This window comes from Siniperca chuatsi, linkage group LG4 (assembly GCF_020085105.1).
Source record: "Siniperca chuatsi isolate FFG_IHB_CAS linkage group LG4, ASM2008510v1, whole genome shotgun sequence".
NCBI lineage: Eukaryota > Metazoa > Chordata > Actinopteri > Centrarchiformes > Sinipercidae > Siniperca > Siniperca chuatsi.
Window position 1 is genome coordinate 6,619,713 of NC_058045.1, and position 19,910 is coordinate 6,639,622.

Here is a 19,910-nt window from a genome sequence, read left to right on the forward strand (position 1 = left end):
TGGTCATTAGCCAGTATCATGGCTCTAGGGATGGCTATGTCGGTTTGTTAGACACTCGGTCGGTTCACCACTTTGGTCCAGACTGAAATATCTCAACAACTACTGGATGGTTTGCCATGAAATTTTCTACGGACATTTAGAGTGCCTAGAGGATTAATCCTAATGACTTTGGTGATCCTCCAGTGCCACTATGAGGTTGACATTTTTGGTTTTTAGTGAAACGTCTCGGCAACTATTGAATTAATTGCTATGAGAGGTCCCCCTCAGGGTGAAGTGTAATGCCTTTGGTGATGCCTTAGCTTTTCATCTAGCACCGTCATCAGGTCAAATTTTTCAGTCTGTCCAGTACTTTGATTTATGACCAAATACCAGCAAAACTAATGACATTCCCATCATCCTCAGTTCCACTTCATGTTATGCTGAACTAAGATTGTGAAGATCAAAAACATTATACCTGCCAAAGATTAGCATGTTAGCATTGTCATTGTGAGCATGTTAGTATGCTGACGTTAGCATTTAGCTTACCGAGCCGCTAACGTGGCTGCAGATTCGTAGTCTTGTTTGCGTATTTAATCTATAAATAGTTCCAAAATTTAATTGCCAGAAACTGCACTATACAATACATATCGCGATAGCAAGTTTAAAATACTGTGATACATAATTTTATCCATATTCATATAAAACACTCCGATATTGTTGTTTATGTTTAATGCAGCTGTGTTCCACTGTTACCCATTGTGTTACTCTCTTAAACAATTAAAATACCTTTACTGTCATGGCATGGTCATGGCTTCATGCCGAAATGCGTCTGAGTTCGTTTTTAAGTTCTGACATGACCATGCCATGACAATAAAGGCATTTTATTGTTTAAAAACAGAGTGCCTCAAAAAAAACTCAATTTCCACGAGTCCAGGAAGCGCTCCTACCCAAACATTTTTTAAATTAGATTTTGATTGAAATCATTCATTTGGACAACAGAATTTTATAAAATGATAACAAGATAAGATCATACCATCACGATACAATTCCACTAAAAATCATTATACAATAATATTGCAATATTACCCAGCCAGGAGGTATTATAGCTACTGATTTTGCACAAGCTGCTGCAGGCTCAGGGTTCATAAAATATTATTTTGTTAAATGTTAAATGTTAAAATGACAAATACATTTTCATGGTAATAGTACAAACAACGTAGCCATACATGCCTGAGAGACGGAAAGAAAACAGGAACACAATGATCCCCTTTCTCTCCTATCTCCATACAGTTCCACTTTCCCACATGAAAGGACTACATTAGGCACACATGTCTCTGAGCCAAACTATTGTCCTCATTCTCTGTGGATGTGGGCCAATGGGGGGTAAAGTACACACTGGGTCTCAGCGCATCCAGACAGCAAGAGGAATATTGAGCTGATATGAGAGGGTGCACTTGACTTTTTATTCATTTACTTTCCATACCCAGTTTTTTCAGGGTCACAGGAGGCCGGGGGCATCGAGCCTATCTCAGGACAAACTGGATGTAACGCAGGAAAAACGCATCAAGGCCATAATTTTTGCTGAAACAATTGGCCAATAAATCTTTTAGCTATTTCAGAGAAAATTCATCACCAACAATTTTATTAATTAATTAGTCAATGCATCGTTTAAGTTCTTAAAATCTTGAACCCTGCCACTCTAGCGTGAGCATTTGCTGCTTTTCTCTGAATATATTGAATATTTGGACAACAGTAGACATTTGAAGAGCCCAAGGTGATTGTGGCATTTCCCCCCCATTTTCTGAGAGGCGCTTAAGTACACATTTCTCCAGTGGGTCAGAGGGGATGTCAAGCTCCTCACTGAACCCCCCTAATTTTGATGGATGCTGTGGTACAATCCTGATGTCACCTTTCCATGGGGATAACTTCCAAGTGAGACTTAAGACCCCCAAAAATGGAAAACCTCATTCACGTGAAGGAAACATGCACACACACGCATGCGCTTACAGTTGCGCACACATACACATACATCCACACCTCAGGAAATTCACCCAGGCTATCAATTTGCTAATTCAAAGGCTGATTCTCGTTCTATTTTCAAAAGGAGAAGGAGCAAAAGGAGAATAAGAAAGAGGGGGAGGGAGAGAGATGATGACTCTCATGAGCAGATATATTTTGGGAGTCGGTATTGAGGCTGCCGGGAGCTATCTTTAAGCGGCCTACTTCTCCTCACTGCCTGGTGGATGCTGGGGAGAGAGAAGGGGTTTATATGTATAAACACACACACACACACACACAGGTCCCATTGCAAATTGCTCCTGTACGTACAGTACACTCAAACACACACAAGTGAAGCCACTGACAGAAGTCACAGCAAAGCACAATCATACAGACACGTAGACAAATGCATACACAATGGATCGCGCGTGTGTGTGTGTGTGTGTGTGTGTGTGTGTGTGTGTGTGCTAAGACAGGCGAATAAGGTGCTGCTACTTTAACAGTGACGGTGCTCTTTGTGTCAGCAGCCTTGTTGTTACTGTCTGCAGAGAAAACACTGCCCCCAAGTGGAAAGACACACAAGCACACACACTTACATACACACAAAGTGGCTTATCTTAAATTGTGTGTGCGAGAGTGTGTGTGTGTGTGTGTGTGTGTGTGTGTGTTTAGAGCGGTCAGTGTCCAGATTGATTGACATACTGATAGCCACAGGTCTGCCTTGGAGCAGCTCATTTTATTTGCTACGGACCTCCATATGGAGCACATTTGCTTATGGGACTTTATAATTCAGACTGCAAGACATAGCCTGTGGATACATTATGTAAACTGCACACACACACACACACACACACACACACACACACACACACACACACACAGAAAGCAAGAATAAAAAGTGCAATGGATAATGCTCTTAAAATGCATAGGCCAGAAGAAATTCACATTGTTCATATGAGCGTAGAAGCATTAAAGTGGGTATACAGGTCAAAGATGTACACATTTTTAGAACCGGTACTGCTAGAGAAAATTACTCATGTGGCATCACCTGTTGTATGGGATGGATGGTAGAGATGGGACTTGTAAACATGTGTTCAACGACAGCAGTTCACATCACCAGACAACTCAAGACGGTTGTTTGATTGCAGAGTTTGTCATGTGAGGGTTGAAAATAATTGAAAATGTAGCATTATATCCATTCAGTTTGGGTTAAATTACCTTGAACGACGGACTTTAGGTGATGTGCGGCATCAATGTTTGTTCAGTTTTGAGGTACGGTTTTATTAAGCGCAGATACATATCGGAGCTTTCAGAAAAAAGGAGTAATTATGACTTAGATGTTGACTTGAACCCTATTTACATGTCTGAAACTAGTAATTATGCTAACTGCGTTATGACATAAACTCGGCATTAGTATTTTGCTTTTGAGTTGCATTATGGGAAGTGTAGGAGCCAAGGTTTTTAGATCTTGACACATACTACAGACTATAAGTCTGATATAAGGATATATCAGCCTCTGCTGCCTTGACCATTCTTTTTATAATCTGTCCCTTCAGGCCCACTGTACATTTTATTTTCTTACTTTATATGACAATCTTAAAAGGGACACATCACCAATTTCACACATCAAAGTCAATTTACTATTATGGAGTACTACTCAGCCTGTGAAAACAGTTGTATAATGTGTTCATCTCTACCCTCTCTTCTGCACTCTGAACTCATTTGATTCTGACTTTGTGAAGTGCAATATTAAATCACTAGGGTGCCCCTTTAACAGTTCACACTGGTTTCCTTGGTGATAGCACAGACATGTTATTTTCCCAGAACATTCATTTTTATGTCATCTGATTTTGTGGGAAAAACATTTTCTAGCAGGGACAGACAACTGGCTCCCACAGCTAGCCTGTAATATCTTTTTTTTTTTTTACAGTGGCTCCAACCTTACACAGAACTGAGCATTGTGGCCATTCACCCAGAGCCTGTAGGCCTTTTTCACAGTGGACAGCAGGAAAAGCACAGGTGGAACTAATATTATTAATGGTGGCTGATTTCTATTTAACTTTATTCAATCAGCCATCCTTACAGAGATCGAGATCTCTTTTTCAAGAGAGACCTGAGAACAAGAAACATTCATAGTTAGACAACCACACAACCAGCATACAAGAACAAAGCGTCTAAAGCCAGACAATCAAGTGACAAATATATGGCGTTAGATCAGTCTCAATATTAATGAATGCAAACAGAAGGATTCACAAATGTATTTCAGGATTTATATATAAATGACTCTCTCCACAAAAGTATTTTTCAATGCACACAAAAATATTTATCGTTGTATATAAATGTAAAACAAATCCACACATTTTTTGAGGCTCCCCTGCCTTGGGTCTGCCTTAGACCCTTAGTCATAGAAGATATGAAATACTAAATCTTAAAAATAATAAAAATCTAGCTTGAGGGCAGTTTGCAGTTGATTCCATTTAAAAGGTGCACAAACCAGTTCTATCAAGTTTATTGCGTATATGTGAAATATCTAACGTTAAGTAGTTACTGGATCATGTACTTAGTTAAAAGATTTGTTCTATTTAAGTGTGCCAGTAAGCCATGACAGTGACCTAGCCTGCATAACTCAATGCGATGCAGCCATTAATAATGTTATTAATTACACCTGTGCTTTTCCTGCCGTGACATGTCAAAATGTTTGCTGTTTAAAAGTTAATTACCAGACATTTTGACTAGTCATGGGCTTCAATCTTGCTCATGGCCTTTGCCTTGGACCATTCCAGTCTCTTCCTTTTACTCATGTCCCATCACTCTACTTTCCTTCAGTTAAGCGGAAAAAGGCATAACCCCTCCCACCACACACACCCACACACACACACACACACACACAGAGCACAGTTACTGGTGTTGAGTGCTCGTAATTGATCCAGACATACACAGGTAAGCAGCTTGCACTTTCTGTGCCTCATTACCCTGGGCATCGCACTCTATAGCATTATGTTTAAATGTGTGCACTTTGCAAGTTAAAGTGTGTGTTGGTGTAGGGTGAGGAGAGAGGGAAGGGAGGGGGTATATACAGTTTACTCAAAACAAATACCAAAAAATAGTGAGATTATGACCCAGTAATAGCTCCACCTTGTCCTACATTTGTGTGCGTGTGTGTGTGTGTGTAAGAGTGTGTGTGAATGTGTGTGAGAGCTCATTAGCTAAGTGGTGTGTGTTTAATTGATGAATGGGTGACCTCCGCCCTCTCTTCCTGCACTCTGACCTCAGCTGCCTCACCAGGCTGACATGTTTAAATGGATTCTATCACACATGGGATAGGCCGACACCACCAAGCTCACCCACAAAATGGCCGACTTCTTGACGCTCCTTCACTTCACTAATGGAGGACAGGACAGGTCCAGCAGCAACACTGAGATAAAAGTGTTTGTGTGATCGATGTACTGTATATGAACTGCTGATGATACAGGTGGCACATCAAATAAACTGTCTTTGGTGACATTTTTTTAAGGAATTTAAGGGACTGGTTGCTATTTTACACTGTTTTTCACAAAAATTGTGATATTAATCTTTCACCCATATCTCAAGAATCGCACATTCCTCTAAAGTTGTCTGAAAGTGCCATCCCAGGGGCAAGATTTGGCCTGCAAAACAATTTCATAAGTCCGCCACACAGCTTTAGAATTTATTGCTACTAGGGCGTTTATTTTCATTATCGATTAATCTGCTGATCGTTTTCTGAATTAATTGATTCATCTTTGAAGCGTCAAAAAGTAGTGAAAAACACACATCACAAGTACCCAAAAACTACCCAGAGCCTAAAGTGACGATGTGAAAATGTGTGGTGTGCCCAAAAACAGTCATTCATTTACTATGATATATGACAAAGACAAGCAGCAAATCCTCATATTTGAGAGGCTGCAACCAGCAAAATTTTGGAATTTAAACTAGAAATTGGCAATTGATAAATCATATTTCAGGGTTGCCTTTGAAAAGGTATTATAACAGGCAATTTTATTTTGACTTGACTGTGTGAGCGTTCTGATTACAGAGAGGCCTTTCTGACCACCAAACACCAAATCAGCGGGCCCTTCTCCAAATATTTATTTTTACAGAAGTGAAAAAAAGAAAGAAAAGAATTCAAATGAAGTGAAATGGGATATTTGTCCGCACTTGACTGACTCACATAAAACAGCAAGCCTTATATTCATCATGGAAGGCACACAGAATCTGAAAACTATTAATTTCAATAGGTAACCATGAGGTCAAAGCTAAAGTATTCAGTCATTTCCAGACACAAACAGAAGGGGGGAATAACGTCCCTACAAAGAACCCTTTCACCACATGACTAAACACTGGGACATGGCTACCCTCTATTGGACAGAATAAGAATTACACTACTGAGACTCAAACCTGCACACAATGCACTCTTCACTTGATACAAATGCACTCATGATGGGATACAGGGCATCTGGGAAAAGTAAAAAGCAAAAATAACAAAGGTGTTTTTCCCCTCCTGTCATGAAGCACAGTGGGAGAAAATACTCTTGGCCACAAGCTGCGGGGGCGTACAACAATGAGCGCCCTGTGTTTCCAGAGTATTGTGATTAGAGCCCTGCAGCATTGGAGAGAACAGACTGGCCTGTGGTCACCAGCGAGCGTTATGTCAACACAATGAATGTGATAATTCACTTAGCAGAGGTACTGCTGTAATGTGACTGAAATAGCCTGAGACTGGTGGTTAAATATCTCCATAAGACTAAATGTGAGATTACAGCCTTCGTGTTCAAGCTAAATGAGGTTAAACAGCAGTCACACCAAAAAGGCAGCCAAAAGACAAACGCAGCCTGGAAAAATATGCCTCACAATTGGAAAAGCATGCTACAGAATTCAAATGCAACATTAAACAAGACTAACTAACTATGAAAATATGGTGTAATATACGAGAATTATTTAAGACGGACATGAATACCTTTAATTTAACTTTATTTCTACAGTATGTGAAAATGGTCCTCGAGGCCTCCTGTCATCAGCCACTTTACATTGGCAAATCAGAAGCTCAAAAAGTGGTGGCTAACATGCAAATGTTAGCATGTTAGCACTTCCTGTTGCTGTATCACATAATGAGAGCACTAATGCAGATCATCACATCACAGTTTTACTGCAAATACTGCATGCAACACTGAATAAATCCTTTACTTCTGCACCACTCCATGTAAAACAAATAAACATTTCTGTTTTGACATTTAGATGGAATAAGGGTGACACACAAAATAGGCCACTTCAGTTGTAATCACAGATGTTGTGGATGGTAAACCCAATGCATCTAATTTTATCCACAAAATGCATCATTACAAGTGTTATCAAACCAAGGACGAGATTATAAAATTGAGGATTTTATCATAAAATAAAGTTTGTATACATTAGTGATTGCTTGGTTTGGTTTATTTGAGCAACTGGAAGTTTACCCACCTTTTTATTCTTGACTACATTGCTACAAGGATCTGAGTCGTGTACTCAGATGCTTCTAGATTTAAAAAGAATTTCCATCCAGGTTTTCGAGACAGGGCTAAATGAGGACACCAGACTGCTCAGCGTAGCCAATTACTCAGTGTTTACAATGGCAGCAGCAGCCTTGATAGAATGGAGCTGATGCATGGACTGTGAAGGACACACATATACACATGGAGTGTATGCACACTCTCCAGAGATCTGGGTTAGTGTGCTGTAGCGTTACTGAGACAAACAAATACCTTGTGGCTTGATTGCAAAATGAGAAGCAGTGATTACAGCCGACACAAGCAATCCGATACCATAGGATTGAGTATTGATTCTGCCCTGTTGTACCTGAGTCTGCATTCATCATATTATCTGTGATTATTGGTGAGTAAATGGGGGAAATGTTTAAATGTGTTGCACTCTGATACTTTAAACCACACTGACGACATGAGCAGCATCTTGGTATCTCATCATCATAGGCTTTCTGCAGTTTCTTTTCACTGAAACTGTATCTACATTTTCCATGGGGCTTTGGGTTTGTGTTTAACTTTTCCTATTTTTAAAGGGGGCAATCACTTTGTGCAAAAGCTATCATGCGAGCACTGAGAAGCCATAGAAGGAGCTGGATTATTTCTAAAAATGGACATTAAGTGATTTGCAGCATCACGCTTTGTACCGGTGCACAGGGTGTATCCAGATAGCGATGACACAGACAAGAATACGCAAAAATGATCAGAGACACTAATACGCAAGGGTGTCATTTTCCACTCCTCATTTGTTAAAATTAAAATTTTTGTCCCCCTCACTTGTACAGTATGGGTTTGATATAGTTGCTAAAATGTCTCTAAAAAGTGTCCTTTTAATGTCCATGTGCCAAATCAAGATGAGCGCGGCGAGAAGTTGATAAAATATGTTGATACACTCATCTTAGTCGCTTAAATTATAACTGTGCGCTTGCGGCCACAAGCTAGCAGCAGCCAGTGAGTTTCCAGCTGATTTTTTGCCCCAGGTTTCGACTCTCAGGCTACATACAGGCTGCCCTATCTAATTTATGGAGGTTGTAGGGGCTGTATGCAACCTGAGAGGAAGATCTCAGGTCTTTCCACCTTCTCTGCATGTTTTTTGGAGGAGAAAAATAATTTAATAATTAGTTTTATTTACAGTTCCTACACCCTTGGCAATATCAGAGAGAAGTAAAAACAAGATCTACACTGAGGAGCTAAATGAACTCCATAGAATTTAAGATTATATGCTTCCAAAGCCCTACAGTGTGCTGCAACATCAACATGTAAGTTAAAATAACCCACAAGTACAATTATGTCACAAGTACAGTGAACTGTTAATAAGAGCTCAGATGTTTTCATTAATTCATGATTAATCAAAGAATAAATGTGCTTTGGGGGCTGGAGAGTGTAACAGCAAGTATGCTGGCTTTGCATTTCAATACAACTGCATAACACTTTTAGGAGGAGAAACACCCACAAGGCAGCACTTTATGCTTAAGAAAAGAGGAAATAAAGCTGCCAGTGCCACCTGTCATCTCTATGTGTGAAAATGAGGTCTGGTTTAGTGGTAGAGCGGCTCGGTGGTTAGATCCCAGCTTCCCCCAGTCCACATGTTGTAGTGTCCTTGGGGGCAAGACACTGAACCCCAAATTGCTGTGGCTGTGTCTTCAGTGTGTGAGTGTGTGTGAATGATTAGTTAGTTTCTTTGTACTGATGACATCAGTGTATGAATGTGTGCGGATGGGGTGAATGTGATATGTAGTGTGTGAAGCACTTTGTTGTAATGTCCACTTATTTGTCTCGGTTGTCTCAAGTCTCACTAAAAACATACTGTCCAATTATTAGCAGAACAGAAGTCTATGATATAATGATGGATTTACTTGATAGAGACTCTACATTGAGAAGTGCCACTTTTAAAGCTTGTTTACACTGCTGTTCTGTTTATTTTGCAAGCATAAAATGTATACAGTCTAGCCAGATTTAAAAACTGAGAAGGGGTGCAGTAAAAGAACATTTTGAAGGTAGAAAATGCAGACATAATTTGAAAATTTGACAGAACATCCATCTGAAATGCAACTTCATGAGCACAATGCCCTTCCCAACTGGCCAGAAGGTGGCAGTGGAGGGTGACTGTGCAGCGTTCAGCCTCCCCGACTGTGAAAAGCTCCTGCCCTCACAGAATTACATGCCCTATTAATGTCTTCCCTTCCTCTTTCCATGATGACCCGCTGGCCTGCAACTGCAGAACTGGACCACACTTCAGAAGCATTACATGTGAGAGGAACAAATCCTTGCTTCTTGTCCCTCGTTGAACAAATCCTATTTGGACCACACACACTCTGAACATGGGAATCCCTCCTTTTAATTCACTCTTGTTCTGTCTCCTCATTCAGTCTGATCGACTTGGTAGATTTGCTTGGAACTTGTGCTTGGCTAACGTCCTGGGAAAGCAGCACGAAAATCCTTAACAAGCTCAGACTCCCCTAGTAAGACAAACATCTACTTTGAAAAGGGGAGCAAAATCCAACAGAAAAATCCACGCTGCGAGTCCCTAAAACAAGCCACTAGACGAGTAGCTTTAAGGAGCAGTTCATATAATGACAACACATTACAATGCTGGCAGGCTTGATAAGTGTTGCCCGGCAGTCAGAGCTAAAAAAGAACAACCACTCAACTTAAGCCTTGTTAAGTCCAGAGGCAACCTGGTGGCTCACAAAACCAGTACACCTCACTACCTAATAGCTGTTGAAAAGGTGAGTTTAAATTGGGAGTGTCTCTTCAGGAGTTCCTACTTTAACACCTACTGGAGTGGCCTACTTCTACAGTATATTCAATTAGCCAGTCGGCCAGCAATAATACTGGCACTGTGGCCACCAGGGAGGAAATCATTCCCACTCAGACATCACAGAGGAAGCAGCTAATATCATATTACAATTCAGTATATAACAATGAAGGATCTGTGAGGGGCAAAGCCAATCTCTCTGACAGTGTGAGTCTACGTCCATAAACCTCAGTTCTGTTCCTGTTTGGGATATTTATTATAAGACCAAAAAATTTCCCCAGTTTGGACAAATTGAAAAAATATTCTTCTATCTTCTATATGCAGCTGGATGTACAGGTTAAGAATTTATACACATCATCAAAATACATTGTTTATGATGCTGCATTTAACAGCTTTCCTTCTGATTAAAGTTGCACTGATCAGTATTTTTATATTACTGGCTAAATTACTATGTATACCGTAAAAGGTGTCTCTTGTAGTGAAGAACCCACAGAACATTACCACCTGACTGCAGTTCCCCACAGCTCTGCGGAGCATTTTAGCATCTTTTAGCAAATTGTTTTGGTTTTACAGCCTGCAACTGGTCTGGTTCCGGTTCACTGCTCTCGTCACTTCAGCCCCATTTCCAGCAGCAGCAGGCAGCTGTTTTCAGTAAAATAAAGCTTTCATAAACCAACTCTACGCTACCTACCCAGCATCAAATGGCAGACAGACAAAGTTAGCGACTAGCTGGCAAACAAAGTGAAGAATTTAGCAGCTTAAGAGTCGATTATTTCCCTCAGGAGTCAGTTAAGAAAAAACTGAACTAAAAGAAGAGTGAATATGGACTTACATTCATCAGGCGACCAGAAACACGACTCCAAATGATTGTTAATGTTGCTCCATATCTGCTGGATGTGTAAACAGACAACTGTTTGCCATGTCAACTTTAAAAGACAAAAATATGCAATGTTGTGTTTTAAGCTTGTTATGCTGCCCCCAAGTGGCCAAAAATCTATTCATGCAGGTTTAAAGAAATGCACACACATATGGTATCGTGATGCGAAAACAGGAGCAATCAATGCTGGCATTCCAACTGAAATCTGTAGTTCTTGCAAGTGATTGACAGGTGATTAATTAATTCTGCTCTGCGGTCACTATAAAGTCAAGTGCTGCAGGCTGACATAAGATTAGTTTCACTTCACAATCCTGGCATGACAGACGGTGGGTGTGGATGGCTCCTCCATGGCCTTAACAATGAACTGAAAAAACACAAACATGACTCTTTCTCTGGTCCCTGCCCTGTATCAAGACGCTAAAGGGAAACTGTACACATTGTTGTCTTGCAGGTCTGACTTGTAATGACACATTTCAAAGGTTGAGACTCTGGATAGATAAATAAATACACAAACCCGAAAAAAGACCTGTAGCAGTCTGTATGGGTCATATTTGTATGTAAATGGACATTTTGAGCATCTACATTCAGCTGCTTGCCATTCAGCGACCTACTGTATGTGCTTTCCCCATGTGACCAACGCAGCAGTTTTTACTAACCCTCGTTTCCTGCCTTCAGCTGCCCTGTGGCATCCTCTAATTCCCTCTCTCCACTTTCCTTACTCACTCTCTCCATCCCTGGCTTTCCTGTTGCTATTGGTTGGCCAGACACATACTCACACATGCAAACTCTCCTTTTCACCCTCTCAGTCCTCCTCCCTCTTATTCTCTTTCTTTATCTTTTGCTCCACCTCTCTAGCTTTCAGCATGCCTCTCACTGTTTCTCTCTCGCCCTTTTCGTCTCCCTCTCTCTCTCTCTCTCTCTCTCTCTCTACATGCAGCTCACATGCTCTGCTCTCAGCACCCGCCATCAGCTCCATCCAGCCAGGCTGCAGTATTGATGAAGGAAACACTATTAGCTGAGCAGTACAAATCTGCTTGCCAAAGATCGAATCTCTGAGCTCTTCCTCACGTTTATACAATACATTACATACTAGTCATCAACCCACCATGGCTTACTCCTTAGGCAAAGACATCTGGCCAACTCTAAGACACAAGGCCTGTGGTGTTCATCCACAGCTACAATAGCTGGACTCCCCACCTCCCACTGGAATCAATTCAATTAATTAACAGGGAACCTTTTGCTTACCACTTGCTAATCAACAAAGGAGCATTTATCACAACAGCAGACTGATCTTACACATGACCAAAAACAAACATAAATAAATATTTGGCTATCAATACCAAAAACTGTCTTAAAGCAATAGTTCAATGTTTTGGGAATACGTTTACTCACTTTTTTGCCAAGACTTAGATGAGAAGATCAATACCACTCTCAAGCATGTAAGTTAAATATGAAGCTGGATCCAGCAGGCGGGCATCTTAGCTTAGCATAAAGACTGGGAAAATTACAATTTGTGGTTTTACAGGGCCGTTGTGTGCCGTTGGTGAGCCATAGAGGTGATGGTAGGTGGATTTTGTTCCGTTCAGATAGAGCTAGGCTAGCTGTTTCCCCTTGTTTCCAGTCTTTATGCTAAGCTAAGCTAACCAGCTACTGGCTGCAGCTTCATATTTAACAGAAGATATGAATTTTGAATTATAGTTCTAATGTCTCACACACTAGCAATATGCGTTTCATTTATCAACCTAAACTTTAATAAAACCTAGAATCTACGAACACAAGGGACCAACACAGAGCATATTAATATATATGTATGTATGTATATTAATGTTATGCAACATGTACATATGTGTTCATTTATTGATGGTTATTTTGTATGTTGACAAACCAACATACAAAATACTGCGGTATGTATCATATATCTGCTTCAGTTTTAGAAATTCATAAAAGTAAAAACCTTGACAAGTTATTTCAATCTTAACAGACTCCAGCTTCAGCTCGCTGCCTGATGACACCAGTGAATAGCCCCCATCTCGTCTCTGCACAGTGTTCCAGCCAGCTGCCTGCTCTCATCTTCAGCCGAAGACTATGTACGGGCTGGGCAAAACCCCTGACAAAAATCAATACAGTTTACAGTGCAATGTGTGGGAACATTAGTCAGGTTAGAGTCAGCTCATTTCATGCAGAAAGGTCTATAGCGCTACGACAGGCACTGCAAGCTGACAGATATACATGCCAAGAAGAATATTAGCATTTAGACTCACTAGTGCTCTGTCTGGCTATTATACTGGTGTCTCTTTATATCTCTTCCACATCCATAACCCCAGCATGTTTTGGTATGCTAATTCAGATTCATTTAATCCAGGAGGAAATTCTAAGCCTCAGCCAATGAAACTTGCTATGAGCTGTCATTGTCTAATATGAAAAGCAGACACATTTACAATCTGTATTTAACAAGGCAAACGTTTAATATTTAATCAAGGGTGGACTGTTGGCTAGACTTATACCAGAGGATGCATTTGCACTGATAGGTAACCTACAACAGGTCAAAAGTCAATGAAATGGCTGCTAGTCAAAACTCCTGCAGTAACCTCCTTCAATCATATGTTTGTACCATTAGCCGCCCTAGTAAAGGCCTGAGTACAGAAAACTTTACTATTTTTAAATAGGTGCCAACTCTACTGTGCCATGCATCCAAGCTACTGCATCATTGTTGTGCCTGTAATCATGGGGACTAGGACTTGCTCTGTTATTACTGCTGCTGGTCTACTAGAGTCTTACAGCCAGTGTTTCTATAACCACATGCACAATAAAGGGTATGATGGTCCATTTATTTTAAGTGACACCCCAAACTCAATTAAGGGAGAGATGATAGAGTGAGAAAAATAAATGTGAAAGTGTAAAAGCTATGACCCGTCACTAAACAAATCCAGTCAGAGAAAAGAGTGTTTTTGTTTTTGTGTGGCTCCTGCAGCAACTTGCAAAGCACTCCTGTTTTTGTTGGTATTAGTTAAACATTTCCCACTAAAAGCAAAGTGGCATGGTGGAGAACTGAAGATAACATTAACATATTTATTTTCTTGTTTAAATTTCAATATGTTTTATTAAATACTGAAACATAATTAAGTTGGTTGAAGCTGATGTTAAGATGACTGTCCATGAAATCACTGCCCCAGGCTACAATACAAAATCAACAGGCTTGGTTCACTTCTGTTTTATGAATATATTGCTTTGATAAAAGACTATAAGCAGGTATCAACATGCATTTTTTAATTTGTTTGCAACTTTGCTCTACTTCTTAGAGAGTTTCTCCCTTTTTGAGTTTAAAAACCTATGTAAAACATGTATCTGCTGATTTTTTTTTTAACATAAACACAGCATGAACAAAAAATCTTTGATCCCTTAGATTTGTTTTTTAAAGCATTGTGAACGAGCTATACTAAGCGGGACATTTTACAGTAGAAAAATGTTCTTGTGTCAGTGCTCTCTAGTGGACAAAACTTTGCAATGGAGACACTGTATGTATACAACTTCAAATCTAGTTTGTTATTTCTTTACTACAAGTTCTTGTTATTTGGCCAACATAAACATGGATCCCTATATTTTGGCAATAAGATAATACTGAAGGCTGATTTATCGCTCTAGCTCCACCACAGAGTAGCCTAGCTATGAGCAAGATTGAAAGGAAGTAGAGCTGAAATGATACGTTGATTAATTCATCTGTTGATCAGCAGCAAATTAATCGTTAGCTATTTTGATAACTGATTAGGCCTAATAGTTAATTTCTCAAGCAAAAATGCCAAATATTACCTAGCTGCAGCCTCTCAGTTGTGAGGATTTTCTGCTCTTCTTTGCCTCATGTGAGTAAACTGAATGTCTTTGGGTTTTGGAGCGCTGGTCAGAAAAAACAAGTAATTTGAAGATGTCGCCTTGGGCTATAGGAAATTGTCATTGACATTTTTCACTATTTCCTGACATTCTATAGGCAAAAATGATTAATCAATGAGTCGAGAAAATAATCGGCAGATTGATCGATAATGAAAATAATCAGTAGTTTCAGCCCTATAAAAATGTATGTAGCCACTGACTGGTAGAGATGCTGCAAGAATGGGAACCTTTATTAGACAATGCTAAATCTTTAGTATTAGTTCCTCAACCTGTTGAAGCATATGCAACTCAGATGGTTTTGTTCTTTTTGTTTGAATAACAGGCCTTGATATGAGACCATGTGAGTAAGACCAAGTTTACTGTAGGCTCAATATCAGTAAGCTTTCAACACCTCAACTGCTATTGCTCTCTCTCTCTCTCTCTCTCTCTCTCCACACACACACACACACACACACACACACACACACACACACGGCTTGACTCACTACACACACACACATAATGTACAATACCAATAGCCAGATCTGCAAGACAGACTGAAAGAACAAAACATCTGTTGATGAAATAAAGAGATAAGATCAGGTTATGATATGCAGGCGATAGCTTAAACTTCAAAGAACAACAAGAGCAAAAGTTGGACGATGAAAAGAGATGATGTATCAAAGTGAACTTGGTATGAACTTATCTTTTGGGGCACAACTACGTTCAAAGCATCTCCTACTATTCCACCTACAGACCCTGCACATCTATACCTGCACACACAGAGTCAATACTGTGTTATTTTAGGAGATAAATCCAACACAGTAATAGCACAGCACAACTGGTGTCTTTGAATTTTGCTGGCATTGCCGCAGCCTGGTACATGGTGTTTGGTCAGCACAGATGTGAACAGATGTGATAAAAGCTGGAAAAAGATTTTGAAGACCAGACTTTTACAGCTGCAAAGCCAATAGATCGGTTTCATGCTTACAAACACGCTCTGCTCAGCAAATCATGTAGTTGCACTCCAACATGTGACTGATCCACTGCTTGTGCTGATGATCTTAAAATAATGTCACATTGTTTTGAATCTGTGAAAATGTGAAATTGATCAAATCCTGAGACAGTGTTGAGATACAACACACTGACTGTGGCAAACAAAAGATGATTGATCCATCATCCCCTAATAATCGATTCAGGAAATAAAAATCTGTCAGTGTGTCATCACTTGAGTGCATCTGCAAATAGACCATTTACCACAATTGTGGGGTCTTTTGTCAAATTTACAGCTTGTGGTTCCAAATTTCATAAAAATTCACAACAATTTCGGTGATACCCTGATACGGGTTTATATCATTACATGTCAATGTTGCTATTCTCTATCACCAATTAATAAACAACACTAAGAGTCTAGCTCTGTGAGGCTGCTCACAATGACAATGCTATCACTCATTCATTTTTATAGGTAATATCTACCTGGTTCACCATCTTAGTTTAGCCTGTTAGCATGCTAACATTACCACCAAACACAAAGTATAGCTGGGGCTGATGGGAATGATTTGTTAGTCATTAGTTTTGCAGGTATTTGGTCATAAACCAAAATATTTGGCAGACTGAAATTCTGACCTGATGATGGCGCTGGATGGAAAGCCAGGGTATCTCAGTGCTAAGTCAGTAGAATTTATCCTGTAGGGACCTTGAGTATCTGTAGCAAATTTCATGACAATCCATCAAATGGTTGTCAAGATATTTCACTCAAAACCAAAAATATCAACCTGCTGGTGGCACTATAGGAAAGGTCAGGGGATCACCAAAGTCAGTAGAGTTCATCCTCTGGGCATCATGAATGTCTGTTCCAAAATTTCATGGTAATCCATCCAATAGTTTTTGAGGTATTTCAGTCTAAAGTGTGGGCCGACTGACCGACTTTTAGCTTTATGGCTAAAGAATAGCAAATTAACATCAATCCTCTAGGCACAGTAAGTGATGTATGTTATGGGCTAGCAAGCATGACTTCCCAAACAATCAAAAGCCATAAATATCTGCAGGAATTCAAACCTGATCTACAGAAAATCAAAGCAAAAAAAAAGCTGCTGTTCTCTGCCACGCTTTTTGAACAACAATAACTGATCTCTGGAAAGTGCAGAGCAAAAACATCTATTCTGTGCAACGAGTGACTCAGATTGCAGTCTGGCTCTTAAAGATAGTAACGAAGACAAAAAAATCTGTATGAATACATCTCATGTATATTTGATTTTTTAAAAAGCTGTTATAAAAGTGCATTGCAGTTAAAAGGTCCCACACACCCTTGATACACACCCAACAGACGTTTTCACATATTTTGCCTGATGGAATCTGTTTTCCCTCTGATGGGACTGTTTTGGTGTGTACAGACTGTGATTGTTAGTTAGTTTTGTTGCATCTATCCTGGTGGTCTAGCGGTTTAAGGCACTGACCACGAACTGCAATGTCCTCTTTGTTGCGTGTCATTCCCCACCCCCTCTCTCTCTCTCTCTCTCTCTCTCCCTCTTTCTCATCATTTCCTGTCATGTCTCTACTATTGACTCTCTAATAAAGGCAAAAATACGTACAACGATATATAGTTTTGTTGCACCTGTTAGGCCAGGACAACTCATCCCTTTAGTCTTCTTATTAGTACATACTTCATACAAGCCCCAGCATGTATCTGCCAAAATTCACCCTGAGTTGGGGACTTTTGGAGAAGAACACCTATGGGGGTATGCTATGTGATGCTGATATAAGGACACTGGGCATACATGCATGTGTAATCACCAACATCACGCACACAAACTCTCCCCTGTGTTCCTAGTTAAGTCCTCAGCAAGATACCACGATCTGCTCCTCTAAGCTTTACTTAAATCTCTCCTCCCCCTGTGCTTGTTAGCGTGCTCTGTTTGCTGGCCAGAGTGAGCAAGGTCAGGTCAGATGTCACAGTTGTAGACACTTCTCAAGGTTTTATTTATGTGTGTGCATGCATTTATGTGTATGTGTGTGTTTGTTTGTCTGAGTGAATGAGTTCATCATGGGAAGTTGTATCAGCTTAAATCACAAGAAAGTGACAATGCATTGACTGAACCTTTTTCCACCTGAGTACACATTGCTCTGAATGTAAAAGCCTATTTGTGGTGGAAATGTGTGTGTGAGTGTGTGTTTGTTTTGGTTTCTGAACACAAAGCTCATCTCAGCTGTGTGAAGCCCTTCAGCAGAGGCCAGTCATGACTCTGGATCAAAGCAGATCACAACCCTTCAGAATGAACTCTCTCTTTGAAAGTGAGAATCTGTACAAGAGAAGTCAACTGTGAAGAGAGAGATAGAGAGTGAAAAGGTTTGTGTGTGTGTGTGTGTGTGTGTGTGTGTGTGTGTGTGTGTGTGTGTGTGTCTGCTTGCCCTGATGCCACTGTGACCCTGACCTGTATAAGTGTCTCAAAACAGGGGTGGATGAATGAATGGATGGGTCGGTGGATGAGCAAGTGTATCTGTGTCTATGTGAGAGAAAGAGATCGAGATCAAGAGACAGAGACAGTAGGACAGAAACTGAAATGCTGCAGTTGTACGTGAATCTTTCGAAATTCAACGGGATAATAAATCCTAGAATTTAATCTCGATAGATACCACTGAGCGATCTCACAAGTGTCATTTTTTCCCCAACACCTACGTCGCTCCACAAGGTGAATGCCCATAAGCCTTGTACTAAAAAAGGTTTGACTCCAGATCAAGACATCTGTCACATGCTGCTCTACACCCACATCAGTCTGCATTGTATGTTGCCAAACCTCATCATTTTATATGTTGTCATACATGTTTTATTCTGATTGAGAGCAGAGTCATCAACATATTCCATTCCACTGGAAAATCAATTGATTAATTGTTTGTAATTCAACAGGCAAAAAAAAAAAAACATGGTTTCAGCTTCTCAAATGTGAGTAAACTGTAGTTTTTTTGGTTTTTGACTGTTGACTGTTGACTGACAAAAAAAGAAAGAAAGGTTTTTTATAGACCTAATGATTAATCTATTAATCGAGAAATGAATCAGCAGATGAATCCATAATGAAAATAATATTTAGCTGCAGCCCTTCTTCATTGTGAATATCTTTAAGAATAATCTTGAATCTAGAGTCATTTTGTCCGATCCATTTTCTCTCCCTGCTTAATCCTTATCAGCCCTATATATCCCAGCATACACTGGGCAAAAGGCAAGACCACATCCACAACATGTCACCAATATCAGGGCTACCACTGGATTATTTTTTATTTTATTTACAAGATAGCTGCTTCTGGAAGAAAAAAATCCAGCACGTGGAAGTATTTCACCACTGACATGATGTTTTCATGTTTTAAGACAGACAAACCCGGCTTTATGAATGGACTTTTTTGCACACATCTGTTTGCTGTATTTCAGTGCAGGTGTTTGGGAATTCCAGTACATTCCTGCAGCCGGCACCGAGCAGTCCCCCGGGGTGGCCGCACCGTTGGTATCACCTAACTGATGCCTTGTTCGGCTGCCGGTGACGTCGCTCCAATAGCATCATGCCATGAAGTAAGCCCCCCACTCTCTCCACTCCAATTCGCATGCACTTTACAGAGCCACTGCGATGCAACCACTCACGCCGGGGAAATCAAGCTGCCATACCCGTGTATCTTCCGTGCAAGACTGCCTAACAGAAAACAGAGGCAAACACCAGAAAGCAATGCTCTGACAAATTCAAGAAAAGTTACATAATCAAAACACAATGTGAGAGATTCTCAACGATGGTGTTGCTCCTTATCCCGGAGGGGGGGGGGGGGGCAAAGAAATGAGCTGTCACATCTGTCAAACCTCATTTTACAACTCCCGGTTCAAATATCAATAAAGAGGCCATCAGTGCTGGAGCCTAACAGAGGC

At 40.3% G+C, this 19,910-nt stretch overlaps 1 protein-coding gene across 4 annotated transcripts in view; it reads right to left on the minus strand.

Moving 5' to 3' along the window:
• The window catches only part of srpk2 (SRSF protein kinase 2), a 73,127-nt gene that overhangs the window by 52,451 nt on the left and 766 nt on the right, over positions 1-19,910 (minus strand). The window lies entirely within an intron of this gene.